The 19,384-nt window shown below is 48.9% G+C and overlaps 1 long non-coding RNA gene across 2 annotated transcripts in view; it reads right to left on the bottom strand.

The window, feature by feature from the left end:
- The window catches only part of LOC134164332 (uncharacterized), a 57,704-nt gene that overhangs the window by 23,172 nt on the left and 15,148 nt on the right, over positions 1–19,384 (bottom strand). For both annotated transcript variants that reach the window (XR_009965106.1, XR_009965105.1), the window contains exon 3: positions 1,475–1,623. This is a non-coding gene — a long non-coding RNA (uncharacterized LOC134164332). The remainder of the gene's footprint in view (positions 1–1,474; positions 1,624–19,384) is intronic.

Raw genomic sequence — 19,384 nt, 5'->3', positions numbered from 1 at the left:
ACTGTTACATTTCAGACCTTGAACTGTATAAACAGTGTGACCAGAGATAGCCCCAGGAACATTTCAGATGCTGTCAGGATATCACCGCTTCTTCTGCTCCCTCTTCTCTGCCAGGCAAAGATGCTAAAGCTGCTGCTGGGGTAAGGGAGGTTGTAGCTAATTCCTGTCCATGCACACAGCAGCAGCTCTCTGCCCTCCAATGCATCTCCAGGGAAAGGCTCCTTTTCCTGTGCTGGCATAAGGGGGCAATGCTCTGCGGAGAAGGCACTCACACTGTTTGTGGACGCACGTTTCCTTGGAACACGTCCTGCACTTGTTTGCACACTGCTTTGTTTCTTTGGGGCTAATGGTAGCTGCACTGAGGAGAGCAAAGTGTCTGCAAATAACAAAGTTATCTGCTATTCAAAATGAGCCTTTCTTTGCTTTTGATACCATTTGGCTTCCAGCTCCATTGTCTAGTTTTGGAAAGCAGAGGAGCAAATCCTATAACCATACATTCTTCTATTGCTTTGGCGGCACAAGCTTTCTAGGAAGGGAAGCAGGAGCCAGCTGCTTATCGAGGATGGTCTCTTGTATATCACAAATGTTACATTCACCATGACATACGTGACGTTTGCCTCTATTAAATCCAGTCATCTCAGCTGCAGTAAAGCATTTCCGTATGCTAGGGGTCAGCTGTGGTTTGGTATCCCAGATCTTGTAATGTGACTTCCAGGAACATAAACGGGCAACCCCCTCCCACACTTCTTACCCTTCAAAAGGAGCAAACCCTGCTTCTGTGTCACTACAGCTCCAGAAACATGCTTTCATGTATGTGTGCCTGTGAGAGACTATTTATAGACGTGCAAAGTGAAGCTGCAGGAACCTTCTCCATGACAAGGCAGATACACGCGGAGCTAAAGCTATAAAAACAGCTTGTGTGTGCATTTCTGTATATGGGTATTTGCATGGTGAGAAAGATACAGAACTTAAACCTATAAAGGGGGTGTGTGTGAGGAGCAGACAAGGGAAGGGAAGTTTAAGGCTATAGGAAATACTTTGTGTGAATAAAAGGGGGATAGACTCAGAAGTAAAACCACAGAACCTTTCTTCTGTGTGTCATAGGAGAGACCTGGGAATGAGCAGCCTCTGAGACGGGTGAATTGTTCCTCCTCCTTTCTTTCTGCTCCCATCATTTTAGGGTAAATCTGAGATGGTTTTCCCCTCGTAGCATAGAAATTCACTGATTTCCAAACATGGTTTAAAGAGCAGGGAATTTAGGAGCTTGCAATATAGAGCCCAGCACAGCAGACGCACTGAAGAACACTCTGGCAAGAGACTAAGGGTCTTCTTTTGCAAAGCCTGGACAAGAACCTGCAAATGCTGTTTAGGAAATACAGAGCCATCTCCTGGCACTGCCTGTCAATGGGGATGGCACTGAGCAAGGCAGTCTCAGAGAGCCATGCAGCCATTACTATGCAGTACCAGTATTTACGTTGTCATTGGTATTCAGGAGTCTTAGCCAGGGAATGGAGGTTCCTCTGGGCCATCTCCTGCTACAGGTTGTTTTTTGACCAGTCACAGCATAGTTGGGGTAAGGAGATGCTCAAGCGGGTGCACTGTCCTGGTGGATATTGCTGATTCCTGGTTTAAAAAGAAGAAAGGAAAAAAGCCCGTGGCAAAACCACAAACCAAGCCAGCAGGAATGGCATTAATGTCGGATTTAATGACTATTAAACTGGGGCTAGGAGGAGTAGGTGATCATACAGCTCTGCTCTTGATTTGAAGCAATTCAAACCATCTGCCAAGAAGAAGGTTCAGGTCAGTACCCAGGTGAGGTGCAGCACAGAGCAGACTGGTGCTGTGTTCTGTTTCTGTCTTGGCCAGAGGCCACAATCAGCATCGACACGATCAGATCATGAACTGTGGCAAAGGCTGAAAGGGGACCCCAGGTCCGGGTACCTCACTGTGCTCATCCCACCTCCTTCCTCTCCTTTCCCAGTCTTCCCAGACAGCTCCCTTTGGCCCACAGGCTCCAGTGCAATTGCAGCACCTCCACACTCAGGCTGCAAATGTGACCTATCCCTCCCCACCTCCCGTCCAGTTGCACCTCCATAAACCTCCACTGGTCTCTGAGGACAGCCCAGTTTTCTCCCTTTATTTATCTACCTGTCGACTCACTTTACAATCTCTCTCTGGACGGGCACAGAACAAGAGACAGAACCAGATGCTGTGGCATGCACTGAATGCCAACTAGTCTTCATGCAGTGGAACGGTCCCTCTGCAAACACGCCTGTGATCAAAGGGCTGATGCTCGCTGGTACTTTCAGTATTAATAATCTCCCAGCTGCCTCTCTCCATTCTCTGGCTCCCTCTTTACCTCTCCAGAGTTCACAGAGAGGCAGAGCTTAAAGCAGGGAGTTGCTTGAAGGAAAGGAAGGTCGCTTAAACCAGGACTAAACCACATTGGCACTGCACAGAAATGCATCAAACATGTAAAAAATCATTGTAGCGCCCTATCCTGCACCTGGCACAGGCTGAGGCATCTGAAGATATGTGCCTGCATGCATAAAACATAATGTATATCCACATCCCCACTCCTTCACGATCCAAGCGCTGCGTATGTTCCTGTGCCGCACCTCCCTTCCCATCCGTGTGCAGATATATGGAATCAGGGAATCAAAATGTCGCTGCTCCATCAGTCAGCCCGAAACCTTGCTGCCCAAAGTTAGTGCACAAGCAAGGGACTCCCAGAAGCAGACAAGCAGTTGGCTCTTCCTGGAGATGGTTTGGAGATGTGGAAGAGAAGCAAGGAGGCAAAGGAGCTGTACACAAATAGCAGAGTAGCACTGAAAGACAGTGAAGGGGAATCTTTGGGCCACGTGCTGGCTGAGAGAGAGCCAAAGGTGCAAGGGAAGGGACTGTTTCCTGTCCTGTGACTCCTGATGGGCTCTGCTCTTGGTCCATCAACAGCGCGGCATCAAAGACCCCTGAACTCGTTGCCAGTCTCTCCCCCTAAGAGCTGTCCTTTTGCTGAAGGAGAAAGCATGAATAAAAGCTGGTAATAAACTCTGCAGACAGCAGGCAAATGTCATCTGTCACTGAAGCACAGCCAGCACGAGCAGCAGCCACTGCCAGAGACACAGAAACACACCACATCAGCCTGGAGCTGCGGGATTGAGCCAAATGGAGGGAAGGAACCCGATAAACTCCCTGAGGTGTTACACAGGTACCTGCTTCAGGAGTCACAGCTACTGGAAACAATCTGGGTCAATCCGCCAGAGCCTGACAGTGGCACACAACAGGACTAATGCCGACTTGCCAGTTTTTATCACTACAGATAGCTTGCTTGAAGAATCCTGGTACTTCAGGACTTTCCAAACTCAAAGGTCAGAGAGGAACTGCTGACAGGAATCACAATCAGAATGTTTCTAAAGGGGGAGAATCCTTCCATAGGAAACACAAGCCTGGACTGACAGATGCCCATGGCATCACAGTGCTATGTGCTAGCTGGAAAACTGCCCTCCGTTTCCAGACCCCATTTTAGGAGCTGCATTTCCACTGGGGATTTCAGGCTATCTCAGTGGCTGGTTTGTCACCACATTCCTCACCTATGCAAAGCACGGGGGATGTTTATTTATTGCAAGGATATTGTGTTGTATTGCTCCAAGTGCACTTTAGAAGCCTGCTTCTATAGGTTAGGATTTCACTTCCTTCCTTAACTGCACAGTATGTAAATGCCATGTCGGGACAGCAGGACTGGGGTTTTCACTCCTGATACACGAGGACATAGGCATTTCAGAAAGGAAACCAAAAACTTCTTCCTCTTGGCCTCTGATACTAGGAGACTGCAGTGAGGCACCCAGGCCTGTGATTCCCACCATCATTCCTTCAACACAGACAGACCATCAAGTTAACATTCCTGGAACTGGCAAAGCTCTGCTCCAGTGGTCCTTGCTGTGCCCCCTCTGCTAAAGACAAGGCTGGAGGCACCCAGAATCATCCTGTCCAAGCAAGAAATCCCTGGAGCTCTGCAGCATCCTGCCCTTACCAGTGACACACATCCATCAGCTGCCCTGGGTGCTCGCAGGACACTTTCCTGGCTTAGCAGAGGCTGTTCATTGCGAATCCCCATTGCACTTAGTGGTGAAAAATCTTCCTCCAGGCTGGCAGATGGGCAGGGAGGAGAGGTGCAGAGTGAGATCCAGACATCTGCTCCTGCTCTCCTTCACCCAGGCTCTGCTCACAGACCCCACAGAGCGAGGGAAGGAGAAGATGCTGTTGGCAGCAGTTTACTCCAAGATGTTTACAGCATAGAAACTTGCTACCAGCAGCCATGCCCCTTGTCAGCGAGCCCAGCTCAGTGAATGCTCTTGTTGGATGAGTGATGCTAGACCTTGTTGGATGGAGTGATGATCGGAGGGGTCATGCCAGAAAGAAACAGAGGAAGCGTGAGATGGAGCACAGAAGTAGAACGAACACCGACTATGCTCCTTGACACTTCATTGTCTGCTATGGCCATCAGGTGATCCTTCTTTCCACATCTTCCTTCAGCCAGCAAGAAACAATTAGGCACAGAAACAGCAGCAGCAAATGCCCTATCCCTGCCCTGCTTGGGTCTGAAATACCTACAGACTCATAGCTATGGAGAATGCCAGGCAGGGAGAAAGCTCTTTCTTTTCAGTTATTTTTCATGAATAAAAACCCAAATGACAATAAACGATGCTATAACACGTCAAATGGCATTTGCTTTTATCAGAACAGAAATGAAGCCATGCACACATAGAAGATAAAACAAAGAAGGAGATAGAAAGAGCATGAAAAGGATGAGAACCGCTTTGTCTTCTCTTTCTGTGCAGTTGAGAGGAGTCAGGCGTTGCAGATAGCTGGGCTGCAGCATTCAAACCTAGAGAGCTCTGCGAAATAACCCTTCCCACAGGCTTCCCAGCATGAGGCCCTTCACATCAGACACTCAGGAGCACCTAACAACTGAAGGGTGCTACTATAGGTATGTTTTAACTCCCGTCCAGAGCTCAGGCAGGATGCAGCTGTGGACACTGAATGTGCACAGGGCTTCGTAAGCGTCTCAGCACACAGGAGCTTTAAGCCATTTTTAATGTTAACAGCGTGGCATTGTCCTTAATTTTCTTGTCCTCCACAGGCAGGTGTTTACCTCTGGAAGTGAACAAACACAGCACAGACCCTTCCTGGGTCAGAGCACACAAACCCATCTCCTTTTCAAAGCCTCCTGTGCAGAGGACTCCCGCTATAAAACGCCAGAGTTCAGCAGGCAGAGGCAGGTTTAAGTCACTACTTTGTCCTCTCTGCACATTAGACTTTAAAACCGACAATAAAAAGGCTGAAAGGGGAACTTGAATAAATCCATTTCCAAACCTGTTGGAGATGTCAATGGCCCAGCCTCCTGCACAGCCACTGCACTTCCTGCACACATGTAAGTACCGCTGATGCCCTCAAACAGAGACTTGCCTTCTTCCCTCAGCTCTGTTATACCCTAATGGTATAGAAACGTCACAGCCTCTCTCTTACTAGATGACCAGGGCAGGACGTGTATCTCCTGAAGCTGATGGTCTTGGCCAGAGGGTGGGTGTAAAAGAGAGCACAATTAAGAGTGTGCAGTGCCCAGGAGCTGGGTACAGCAGGACAAACTCCTGTGCCCACCAAAGCTGCTATCAGAGATGCGTCAACACGAGCCATGTGGAAAGCACAGTGTCATGCTCACGTCTTTCACTGACTGGGTTCCAAACTTGCTGTAAAGAGCTGTAATACACATAGCTTTCTCCAGAATCTCTTTGGAGGCCTCATTCTATCCTGCCCTTAGGCTTCTTCCCACTCAAGGGTGCTGAGATCTGGTCTAACTGTGATTCACTGCAGTTTTAAACCCTATTACCCCTCAGCATGGTGCTGTAGAAATCAACGCAGGATCTTTCATTTTCTAGACAAAAGTATTATCTGAGTTCCTTTCACAGCCTAATTGTTGCTTAGCAAATATCATGTTGTGATGAGTATTTATGGATAATTCTCAGATAATACCCAATTAGATGGGTAATACTTCTCATGATGGGAAAGCCTCAGACATTCAGAGTCCAGGTTCTTTAGACCATCCCCGAATCCTACATACTTCCAAGAATATGTAAACTGAGCTAGGATTTATGGGATTTTGACTATTTCTACACACAGCTCTTGCTGCAGCATCTCAGGCTGCTCACTGGGGTTTGGATTCACACATAGGGCTGGACTGCTTTGAACTTCAAGTGCCCTGACATAGCTCTAAACCTGATGAACTCACCAGATAACCTCAGTCTGTGGATCATGTATAGGAGTGAACAGGCAGAGCTCCCAGGGAAAGCACTCTAAGAGGAAAATGGGCTATGCTAAATGGAGGAAAAGGCTTGCCTCAATTGGGATTCCTCATTTTCCAAACCATACAATGGGATGGACAGGGCATGGAGAAGAGAAAGGGCTGCAGGGGAGAAGTTAGCTCTGTCTCTCTCAACCGCTGTGAACTGGAGACTGCTCTTTGCTGCAAGCCCTTCCCTGCAGTGCTGTGATGTGCAGCATGCCAAGCTGCACGCAGACTGGGAGCAATCAGATGCACAAACTGTGTTTCCTGGGCAGTGGTGCAGAGCTGAGCTCCAGCCTTCCCGCTTCATGAAGTTAGCTCATTAAAGCACCCGTGACACCTTGAGCAGCCCCAAATGAAGCTTCATCTCAGCAGGTAACAAACAAGCTCTTGGTCTCCTGGACTTGACTCTGTGAGTCAATACATCTCCCAGCTGAGACTGTAGACATAATGATTAATTCACTGCTGGCTGCCTAGGTAAATGGATACCCAAATGCAGAACTGCTGCCTGGGCAATGAGATGCTGCAACGTGAACGGATGCAGACATGCAGAACCCATGGAGAAGGTGAGACTGGTGGGCATAAAACTGTGAGAGCTGTTTTGAGTGGGTCACAGCAAAAGTCCTTGCTAGATCACAGCCCTGAGAAAGACCAGCAGGGACTGTAACTCCCTTCAGATTCTGACTGCAGTTAGAATCATAGAATCACAGAGTGGTTTGGGTTGGAAAGGATGTTAACATCAACCTGTTCCAACCCGCTGCCATGGGCAGGGACCCCTTCTACTAGAGCTGGGTGTTCCAAGCCCCTGTGTCCAACCTGGCCTTGAACACTGCCAGGGATGGGGCAGCCACAGCTTCTCTGGGCACCCTGTGCCAGCGCCTCAGCACCCTCACAGGGAAGAGCTTCTGCCTTATAGCCAACCTGAACTTCCCCTGTTTCAGCTTAAATCGTTGTATTTTATTAATAGTGAACCTGTGGTTTGTGAAGCATCTCATGAAGATGAAGAAATGGACCAGACCAGAGCTTTGGTGACCATTTTTATCACCTCCTGGTGTTGCTTTGTGGAAGCGTCGGTGGGAATGCCATCATCCAGCTGGGGCATTGCAGGGAATGTGGGAGAGCTTGAGAACCTCCCTTGTGGGATGGTTGCAACAGGCAGTTTGTAGCTGGGAAGCAGGGGTTCTACTGGCAGCAGCAGCGAGTTGCTTCCTATCTCTTAGCCTTGCTACACCCCTGTAAAACGAGTTTAACCGCCTACCTCATGGAGTAGTCTCAATTAATTAGCATGTGTAAAACTGCTCTGAGGTTCCCAGATGAAAGGCTGGCCTGGAATGGCAAACTGCTAACGATAATTAATAGTTGTTCCCGAATTCCAGATGATTTTCTGAGCGGAAGAAGGTGGGGAGAGAGGCTCCCAAGGCAGAACTCACTAACCCACACCCCAACACCTCTACCCCCCCTCCACCTGCCCCATCTCCTTCCCCAGCATTAATGGGAAGCACTGACATTCCTTCCAAGCACTGGAAGGTAATAAAGGCCTCGGGTGCTCCTGTATTCACTCCATGCTCTTCCTCTGGCACGCAGCAAGGCTGGGGAAGGGCAGGAAGGGGGAGTGAGGCAGCAGGAGTGGATGAGCAGGGGTGTTACATTCCTGTCTCCGATGGATGCAAAGGCAGCCCTAATTAAACAGATGTTCTTCATAATACTCTGACAACTGTCCCCGCTTCAATTTGCTTCAGAGTAAAGATGAATACAACAGCGCAGCAATCCTTTACAAGGGGAGGAAAGGGAGCTGAGCTAATAAAAGGCGGTAGCTTACATGGTATATTATTGCTTTCCTTTCTGCTTGTCTGGCGAATATTTACCTCCTCTGGGAGCAGTTTTCCTATTGATTTGATCGCTCCTCCAAGCTAACACTGACTTTGTGGTACACTGCAAAAGGATTAATGCCAGGGCCAAGAGGTGTGCTGGGTGCACAGGCACAGCAGGGTCTCCATGGTGATTCTCCCGCTGGAGCAAAGAGCCCAGTGCTGCTCAAGGTAGCAGTGCTATTAACCACACGTCATGGGGGCACAGAATGAATTCCAGGCTCCTGGAACAGGCAACTTGTGAAGCAGCAGCAGGGGAGCCACAGGAGATAGGAGATTGCTTTTGGGCTGCTTCTCGGACCAAAGAAGGGGGTTCTTTATGCTGCACAGCCTCAGTGCCATAGGCTGACATGAAAAGAGCAGAAGCAGAGAGCCCAGGCAAGCAGGCCACAGAGAAGAGTGTTCCTGAAGCTGTGGGAAGGAGTCAGGGCTCTCATTCCACATCCCTGCTCTGGTTTACTTTAACATGAGAACAGCCAGCCTGCTGCACCTCCTTCCCTTCATGCAGGAGGCCAATAGCCACGAGGTAACACTGTCATTTGGCTCTTTGATCATCCTGAGTCTGAACTGCTACCCCAGTGCATACGGAGTAACCACTTCTCCAACATCACGTCGTAGCCTTAAGACACAGCGTGACACAATCCTGGAGCATGATGTTAAACACAGCCTCCCGAGTTGCTCTTCACTTTGATGGTAACTCTGGGTAGGCTTGTTAAATAATAAAGCAATCCATGTGCACTTTCACAGGGTGAATTTCACAGACTTGAGCAGCAAGAAAGCCACCAAGGTCTCCCAAGCGGGAGACTTGTCTCTAGCAGCCACAGGTAAGTCTGCATCTTCCTTGCTCCAGGCTGTTCAAAAAGGGACCTTTCCACAAACAGGAACAGACCGCAGAGCTTTGCTTTTGAACATAAATTCATACCTGGCTATGATGCTTCATATTTAACAATACAGCATCTTCTAGTGTGACGAGTAGCTCTAAGGCAAGAGAGGCAGAGCCATACGGATGAATTGCCATCCATACCCCGGTGCTCCTCAGCTCCAGGTCATTGTGAGGGAATGTGTTGTCACTCCCCTGTGCCTGAGCCTGCAGAAATTATGTGGCACCTCTGCAGCTCATGCCTCGTCACTGCTGTGTGTTCTTCCATGTCAGCTGCTTGCATTGCCTGAGAGGCACCCTGCCCACGGAGCTTTATGCTGGGCATAGCCAGGGGTGCAGCTTAGCTGTGACCCCAGGCTACACCTCCCAGATCCTACAGGAGCGAAAGTCTGCCCCTCGGTTTGTGGATGTACAAATGATCTCATTCCAGCAGGACACAAACACAAATGGGAAACAACTGCCTTATGGATCAGCTCGTTAAATTTTCCACCCCAAATCCCTTCCTTCCCTGCAGCTAGGAAAGTAACACCAGAGGCATTGGGAACACGTGTGCTGTCTGGCACAGGGAGAAGCTGAGAGAGGAGGAGAGATACAGAAGCAGAGATCTAGGATGATACCAAGGGAGCAGAGACACAAGGCGGAGTGGGAAAAAGAGAAAAGGAGGGATCTATGGCAGTGGAAAGAAGGAAAGAGAGAAAAGGCTCATTCCATGGGATATAAGTTATCTACTATTCAACTGTTCTTTAAATATTTTAAAGCTCTATTTGTTATGCAATTTGTGAAGCTGTTTGGGATAATGAAGCCCTCAGACCCTAAGGGGGAAGCTAAAGCAAAGAGCAGAAGTAGCTCTCATTGCCCTTTGCTGGAATTTATGAGTCTTGTATACTCTCTGGAATTTTCCATCTCCCTGAAATGTCAGATGCCACCAGGACTATGTTGGCAAAAGCACACCATCCACCCACCCCCTATAGCTGGCTGCCTGCATCCCTCTCCTGACTCTTCACTCCAAGCCCATCTCCACTGGCAGACCTCTGAATGTAGTCCCAATCCATTTTCCACGCTGCAGACTGCAGTTCTCATGGATGGACTCACTATTAGGGGTAACACATCCTTATAGCTGCAGCATTCCTGGAGTTTTGACAGGTAACAGAATTAGCAGCACACAGACAATCACCATAGAGTGACTGTGCACAGGCCAAAGCTCTTCAGACCTTTGCAGCCAAGAGGTTCCCTTGGTCTCCGATCTCAAGCAGGGACAAAGTTGTGCATGTCTGCTGGAATTACCACGGCTGAACTGATGGATGCTCCGGGCTTGGACTGACCCTCTCTTGTTCTTGGTAATTATCTTGCATTGCTCTGGGCTCCCCTTCACCCAAGAACTATTTCCAGCACTCCCCACCAGCCTCCTCTTTCTGCTGCTGCTCCAGTTGCTCCTTTCTTTTGCACCCTTCTCTCTCAGCTCAAGCCCTGGTGTCCTGGGTCTGGTGAGGAAGAGGAGCTTGTCAAGCAATCACCCTAAGCCCATATGCCCCAGGCCCTGGTGACAGAACAAGAACTAATACAGCATTGCAGGGGTGGGCTGAATGATTTCATTGCCCTATAAATCAGTTGGCTGCAGTGGTCTCTGCACAGCAACAACACTGGCCACTGCTCATTATTCTTCTCCTTGCCAGGGCTGCCAAAGAGAGTCTCGAGGTTAATGACAGAAAGCGCCCTTTCCCGTTCACAGCTGGTTTGTTTTGTGCTTCCAAACACCCCTCTCTGTTGCTGCAGCCACGCTGATTCAGAGCTTGCAGAAACACAGGCCCTGGGGGGGCTGAATCACAGCCTCCCACACTCACCACTATAAGCCCAGGCTTCCCAGCCAGCACTCCCAGTCCTGGGTGCACCCCATCCCCTCAGCGGTGGGAAGGACTGAACGAACTCCCCATCCCTGGTTTTACCAACTCCTATTTCCCTCCAGATATCTGTCGTATTTCTCATTTAATCCCTCTTCTCTAGCTCGTGTCCTACCAAAGGTATGGTAGTACAGATACAACACAAACGTGCTCAGCTCCGCAGGAACCCCACCGTGGTATTCCAACTCTACTAAGGGATACAGTAGATCTATGCCTGGCTGTGCTGCCTGGTAATGAATAGTTGTGTCTCAAGGTTATTCAAGGGCCTCAAAGAGTTCTATGTGGATAAATAAATCCAGTTCTTTGAATTCCAGAAAGCTCTCCCCACATGCACACTGCTGCACTGGCTGTTTCCCTTACCCTGTCTCTGCTGTCCATACACAAGTCCCTTCCAGCATCTCCAGGTGGGGGAAAACAATGGAGAAGGTGAAATTCATTCCACATCTTCAAATGATGCTGAGATACTGCAGGGTCTAAGAGTTTTCTGCAAGCACTGGTTCTACCTGAACATTATTCAATTAGTCCATTGTGCTGATTGCCATCTGGGTTACTGTTGTCAGGGTTACAGCTGGCTCAGTACTCACCCACAGAACGTATTTGGAAACGCACCTGGGGATTTGGGGATATTAAACAGTAACAAACCTTCAGTGGAGCAGGATTTCAGCACATTCCCACAGCTGCTTCCCTGAGCCTGCAGCGAAGTTCATTAATGCTGTCCATCCTAAGTGAAGTAAAAGTAAACCCCACTTGATCTCTGCACTGACAGGGGACGTGTGATGCAGAGCATGGCCTGGATAACTCTATCTGCCACACGGTGTGCATATTATGCCCTGGTGTTCACACAAATCTACTGATTGTCTGCAAGGCTGACACTGCCTGAGGGCTTGTGAGACTGGTAGTGGGAAGCTGAGACCCAGAGCGCAATGAGATGGGATGAGTTGGCTCGCATGGATTTGGGATTGTGCGGTTGCACTCAGTGTGTGACTACATTTGCTGAGCAGCAGCTACAGGAGGTCACTCTGGGACAAGCCGGTTGCAAGAACAGGACCATCAGGAGGTCAGAGCATTGACATCACTTGCAGTTGCAGCTCAAATGAGCCCATGTCACAGAAGCAGAGTTTGCAGCTGAGCCCTGGCTTGCGTTGCTGCCCTGCCTGTGGTGCCAGGGAGTGTGCGCAGCCAGCGTGTGAGCACTGATTGTGTTGTACTCCAGAGACACAGCGAACTTCCAGACAAGCCAAGGGCTAAATCCTTATTTCCACTGAGCTGTGCCAATGGACTCAAGTTCCCAAGGTCGGAGCAAAGCCATCAGTCACAGTCAACTGGGCCTGGGCTGCAGGAAAGAGACAGTTCCAGGCTCTCAGTGCCAGCAGGTACGTAGGGATGAACTGCTGACCTGGCTGAAAGGCAGTGCTCTAAACAAATACATAATGGGAAGGTGAAAACTGGCCCCTGTTTCACTGGCCAGAAGAGGATGAACCAGCTATTTTCTGCCCTAAGATAGACCCTCCTTCTTCACTGTCTGCAAATGCATGAGCCAAAAACCACAACTGGAGACAGAGCAAGAATAACACATGCAAACGAGGTGGCATTTCCTCAAGCATTCAGTGCTGCCTGGCTGTCCTTCACCATACAGCAGAACTGGAGCATGTGTGAACTATCCCATCAGTTCATTGCTCTTGCATCCTTCTTCCCTGGCTGTTCAGGGAAGCTTACACCCCAGTGCTGCACAGTTAATACACAGGATCAGGATAAAACTCCACGTGAAGGTCTGACTGATGCCACTGGTTTGCAGCCCATGGCACAAATGAGAAAAACTGAAATTGCTTTATCTACCACTGAAACAGAGCAAATCCCACCTTGGGTGGAATATGACAGCTGGTTAAGGATGATGCTATACAGCCTGAGATAGGAAGTGGAAGGAACTGTAACTTGTGCACATCCAAAGGGAATACGGATAGGAAGAATATTAGTCTGCAAATGGGAAGGCATCCCAGATCACTGCTGCTCAGACATCCCATTTTATATCCAACGAAGCGGCAGTGACTGACACCACCCTCTGTGACCAGACACCTTTGCCAAGGACCTGATTCGAGTACTTATCACGCTGATGCTGTTGTTGAACAATACCCTTTCTGCAGCACAGAAGCGTTTGCTTGGACAAGTCCCACTCTCAGTACTAATCAAACTCCACCAGCTTGGCTCCATAACAGCAGCTCCATTAAGAATCTGTTTGCCAGCCCCCTCCATGAGCTCACCAGTAAGAAACTTGGTTCAAAGCATGACAAAAGAAGGTGTTCTCCTCCACAGAGCTGCTTTGAGCTCCTTCCCACAACAGGCTTTCACGCTCATTGCCTGCAATCACTCGCACAGAAGGCTGTGTATCTAAAGGCAAGCTGTGCTGCCCAGTCCCATTCCTGTTCTCCCACTAACACATCGCAGCACTCCAGCATCTTTTCAGTGGCTGCAACAACAGGCAAAGGTCTATGCAGAGGTGACTCATGGTCAAATATCAACAAGCAATTTACAGGCAACGTTTCAAAGAGATGATTCTTGCTGGAGACCTCTGGTGCTGGCTGAGTGTTTGGTTACCACCCTCTCATCACAGCCCCTTCAAGTCAAAAACCAATCACTAGACATAGAACTGAACGTGAATAGCTCAGAAGTGGTTTGAGTCAGTTACAATGTGTACTAATGCAGAGTTAGGGAACTGATCCTTCCCTCTGTGTGCACAAACATCCTTTCAGGAGGGCACCTGATGCATTTAGTCGGGTTTATTTCACTCCTGCTGCCAAAGCCGCTCCACTCACTCGCTGCTCTGACCATGGATGACTGATGTACAGCACCTTTGGGAGTGTTCAGGACTCTCTTTATCAGATCCCTGTACCAAACACACTGTATCTGATCACCAAATCTAATGAAACTTGCTGGAATGAAATGTGCGTGAGACCAGCCTTCTGTGGGCTGACACTGTATTGATAATAATAAAGGAAATCGTGCACATATTGAGTTTTCTCTTCTCCTTTGAAACTTAATCCTGGGGCTGTGTGTAAAGCAGTAATTGTATTTGACAAATGAGAAATGGGACTGTGTAAAGTCAAGCTCTGAGAAGCTCTGGGCACGAGCAGAGATCTGAATTGGAGTCTGAGGCAGGCAAGGACTGAGAAAGAGTTGCAGAGGTCACTGAAATAACACCGTAGGCAGAGGGATGAAAGGACAGAACGACAGAACAAACATATTAGAGATGTATTCATTCGTCATTGATACATATACACACTTCCTCTTGGTTTTATATGACCAACTCCATCCCTATTCTTTCTCCTCTAGCCCCTGATTCTTCCTCTCTATACCTTCCTCTCTTCCTAACCTTGCTCTCTGCACCTCTGCTTCCACTGGAAAGTGTTTTTCCCTCCTCTCATCCATTCAGTCCACCACAGGCCACGTTTAGAGGGACCTGGACCCAATGAAATTCCAGTTTCCTGGTACATAAAGAATCCCTTCCTTTCATATAATGTCAGGATCATTCATTTCAGAGAGAGGGAGGTAAGTGTAATGACTTGGTATAAATGCTGATATTTGAAAGAGGAATGAATGGGGTGCAACAGGACTTTATTAAATCCAAAGGGCTCAGCAAGGTCTCATTCTCCCCAGTTACTGACAGTGTCTTCCTTCTTCAGAAAAGTACCCATGTGTCCTGGGTTCCGCAGTAGCAGTCATGTTTTTCCTTTGTGTTAACTGGTACAGTGCTGTGTTTTGACTTCCAGTTTGAGAACAGTGTTGGTGAAGCCGATGTTCTCGGTTGTTGCTAAGTGATGTTTACCCTGACCAAGGACTCTGTGAGGCTCATGCTCTGCCAGGGAGGAGGGGAGGCTGTGAGGAAGCAGAGACGGGGCGCCTGACCCGGGCTAGCTTCCGGGTGGAGCTCGTTTCTCTTGGCCGGTGGTATCGTATTCTCTTCCCTTGTTATTTTCCCTTATCATTGTTGTAGCTGATAGTAGCGGTGGTGATTTGTTGCTGGACTGTTTTTGTCTCAACCCGTAGGAGTTGCACTCTCTCGATCCTCCTCCCCGTTCCTCCGGGAGCGGGGAAGGGGAGAGCCCCGGTGCGGGGAGGCAGGGGGGGGAGACGGACACGGACCTCGATTGTTGTCAGCTCGGCACCACTCACTGGGAGTGAGTGAACAAGCTACCTGACTGGGTTTAAACCACGACAGTTCTTTTTTGGCGCCCAACGTGGGGCACGAAGGGTTGAGATAAGAACAGATCTGACTGGATTGATAGTCACTCGTCACAATGCTGATTTATTGGCTCTCAAGGTTGTTCCTCTTGATCTCACAGTTTCAGTATATGATATCTTACGTCCATCCGGTACTTGCTGTATTAGTGTTTTTCAAGTGTGGGGCTTGGGCTAAGGTTTTTATCCCATTGTACCTTATGGTAATGACTTGTAATACAATAGAATCATTGATCATGAAACTGATCTGGCTTATGTTCCCAGTGTGGTCACCACCTTTATACTTTGGGAGGTATATGATGGAGGTGCTTAGCAATTACACATCTTTTTTCTCCTTCTCAGGTGCTCAACCTGGGAAGGAGACATCCTTTTACCCTCCTAGTCGTCCCCCCAGACCATTTACATTTGAGAGTTTTGAATTTTTTGAATGGCCTTTTAATGCTGTTGAGACTTGTTTGCTGATGGTGATGGGAATCACCATGCTAACACGCATACAGAGTGTGTTTTACCCACTACTGATTTCAAGAGTTAAGCAGATTCAGGTTTGGGTCTTGTCTGGGGTCAAACGACGATGTAGGAGGACCGAGAGATTTTCCATGAGGCTGGACAGCCATGAGTGGCAGGGTGTGTGGGATAGTATGGGCAAGTATCTAGGTCAGTGGGCCCCTCCAGTACTTTGGAATTTCACTACCGAACAACTGCAAAATCCAGAAGAATTAGTAAAACACTTAAATGAGGTGTGTTGTCATTCTGGCCATACCAGAGATGGACAAATCACGGCAACGTGCTGGGGCTTGGCCTATGCTTACAGGGCCTTGTTCAACACTATCCAGCACCTTCAAAAGGAAAAGAATGTCAGCGGATCTGAGGGCAAAGCAACAGTCGCTACTCAAACTTTGGCTGCAATGAACAGCACAGCTGTCCCAGTGGCAAGTACAGCAGCTGCTCAAACTTCAACTGCAACAGACAGCGCGGTTACCCCAGCTCCAAGCACAGTAGCTACACCACCCCCAGTAACAAGTACAGTTGCTACTCAAACCACAGTGATAATCACTGCAGCCAAACCAGAGGACCAATTCGTACCAATATCAGTTGCCCCTGTACGCAAGAGAACAAGCAAAAAGGAGGCAAAAAGGGTGAAGCAAGATGAAGAACCAATGAATTCACCACCCGGTCCAGAATCTGATCAGGAGTCATCATCACATGACGAAGAAGAAGAAGAAGAGGTAACTTCTCGACCTCGGACCTCAACCGAGCTGCGGAATATGCGAAAAGATTTTACCCGTCAACCAGGGGAGCACATCATCACCTGGTTACTCCGATGCTGGGACAATGGGGCTGATGGTCACGAACTAGAAGGTACAGAAGCCAAGCAGCTGGGATCACTTGCTAGAGAAGGGGGAATTGACAAAGCAATTGCAAGAGAGAAAAAGTCCCTCAGCCTTTGGAGGAGGCTCTTGGCAGCTGTGAAAGAAAGGTTTCCGTACAAGGACGATGTTACGAGTCGTTCGGCCAAGTGGAATACTATAGACAAAGGCATCCAGTCTCTGAGGGAATCGGCCATCGTAGAGATGATCTATCACATCAAGCCGAATAACGGGGATACACCTATAGATCCAGATGAAGTTGAATGTACACGACCCATGTGGCGAAAACTTACACGGAATGCACCGTCATCATATGCCCATTCATTGGCAACAGTAACCTGGAATGACATAGTACCACTAACAGTGGATGAAATGGTTCATAAACTCCGAGAGTTCGAAGACAATCTCACCCCTTCCATCATCTCAGCTGTGAAAAAACTGTCACAGGACATCGAACAATTGAAGGACAATCTATCTGATTTATCCGGCTCCTCACGTGTACCAACACACGTCTCAGCTATTAACAAAAGGCGTCCTATTGTTCAAGAGAGGAGATACAGGAGGTATACGCCACGGGGTACCCTATGGTTTTACCTGCTGGATCACGGAGAAGACATGACAAAGTGGGATGGAAAACCTACTTCAGCTTTGGAGGAACGGGTGAGTGAACTGAAGAGGGGAGCAAGGGCCAAGACTGATCGTCCCATGAGAGCTACGGCTTCAGTCTCTGGTGATCAGTTTCCCAGATGGAGTGGAAGAGCTGATTTTACTCCAGCTCCTGTGATAAAGAAGAATAATCCCTTTCAACACGACTTAAGTGTCCAATGCTGTGACGACTGTTAGAGGGGCCCTGCCTCCAGCCAGGTGGAGGTAGGGGACAATCGGATTTACTGGACTGTGTGGATCAGATGGCCTGGCACATCAGTCCCACAGAAGTATAAGGCTCTAGTAGATACCGGTGCACAGTGTACCCTGATGCCATCAAGCTGTCAAGGGGTGGAACCCATCTATATTTCTGGAGTAACAGGAGGATCCCAAGAGTTGACTGTGCTGGAGGCTGAAATCAGCCTGACTGGGAGGGAATGGCAAAAGCACCCTATTGTGACTGGTCCAGAGGCTCCATGCATTCTCGGCATAGACTACCTCAAGAGAGGGTACTTCAAAGACCCAAAAGGGTACCGGTGGGCTTTTGGTATTGCTGCTTTGGAGACTGAGGAAATTGAGCAGCTGTCCACCTTGCCTGGTCTCTCAGAAGATCCCTCTGCTGTGGGGTTGCTGAAAGTTGAAGAACAACAAGTGCCAATTGCGACCACAACAGTGCACCGGCGGCAATATCGCACCAACCGAGACTCCCTGATTCCCATCCATCAGCTGATCCGTAGACTGGAGAGTCAGGGGGTGATCAGCAGGACCCGCTCACCCTTCAATAGCCCCATATGGCCAGTGCGAAAGTCTAATGGAGAATGGAGACTAACAGTAGACTATCGTGGCCTGAATGAAGTCACACCACCATTGAGTGCTGCCGTACCGGACATGCTAGAACTTCAGTATGAACTAGAGTCAAAGGCAGCCAAGTGGTATGCCACGATTGATATTGCCAATGCATTTTTCTCAATTCCTTTGGCAGCAGAGTGCAGGCCACAGTTTGCTTTTACTTGGAGGGGTGTCCAGTTCACTTGGAACCGACTGCCCCAGGGGTGGAAACACAGCCCTACCATTTGCCATGGACTGATCCAGAATGCGCTGGAACAGGGGCAAGCTCCAGAACACCTGCAATACATTGATGACATTATTGTGTGGGGCGATACAGCGGAAGAAGTCTTTGAGAAAGGGAGGAAAATAATCCAAATCCTGCTGAAAGCCGGTTTTGCCATAAAACGGAGTAAGGTCAAGGGACCTGCACAGGAGATTCAATTTTTGGGAATAAAATGGCAAGATGGACGTAGACAGATCCCCACAGATGTGATCAACAAGATAACAGCAATGTCTCCACCAACTAATAAGAAAGAAACGCAAGCTTTCTTGGGTGCAGTGGGGTTCTGGAGAATGCACATCCCAAATTACAGTTCGATTGTAAGCCCTCTCTATCATGTGACCCGGAAGAAGAATGATTTTAAATGGGGCCCTGAGCAGCAACAAGCCTTTGAGCAAATTAAACGCGAGATAGTTCATGCAGTAGCCCTTGGACCAGTCCGGACCGGACCAGATGTAAAAAATGTGCTGTACACTGCAGCTGGGGAGAACGGTCCTACCTGGAGCCTCTGGCAGAAAGCTCCAGGGGAGACTCGAGGTCGACCCCTCGGCTTTTGGAGTCGGGGATATAAAGGATCTGAGGCCAGCTATACCCCAACTGAGAAAGAGATACTGGCAGCCTATGAAGGGGTTCGAGCTGCTTCGGAAGTGATTGGCACTGAAGCACAGCTCCTTCTGGCACCCCGGCTGCCCGTGCTGGGCTGGATGTTCAAAGGCAGGGTCTCCTCTGCACATCATGCAACTGATGCTACATGGAGTAAATGGGCTGCACTAATTACACAACGAACTCGAATAGGAAATCCCAGTCGTCCAGGCATTCTAGAAGTCATCATGGACTGGCCAGAGGGCAAAGATTTCGGAATGTCACCAGAGGAGGAGGTGATGCGCGCTGAAGAGGCCCCACCATATAATAAACTGTCAGAAAGTGAAAAGCAGTATGCCTTGTTTACTGATGGCTCTTGCCGTATTGTGGGAAAGCATCGGAGATGGAAGGCAGCTGTATGGAGTCCTGGACGACAAGTTGCAGAAACTGCTGACGGAGAGGG

Source organism: Pezoporus occidentalis, unplaced genomic scaffold, assembly GCF_034315485.1.
Source record: "Pezoporus occidentalis ecotype Australia unplaced genomic scaffold, CSIRO_AGI_Poc_V1 ctg216, whole genome shotgun sequence".
In the NCBI taxonomy this organism is placed as follows: Eukaryota; Metazoa; Chordata; class Aves; order Psittaciformes; family Psittacidae; genus Pezoporus; species Pezoporus occidentalis.
This window is presented reverse-complemented; position numbering and strand designations above follow the sequence as displayed.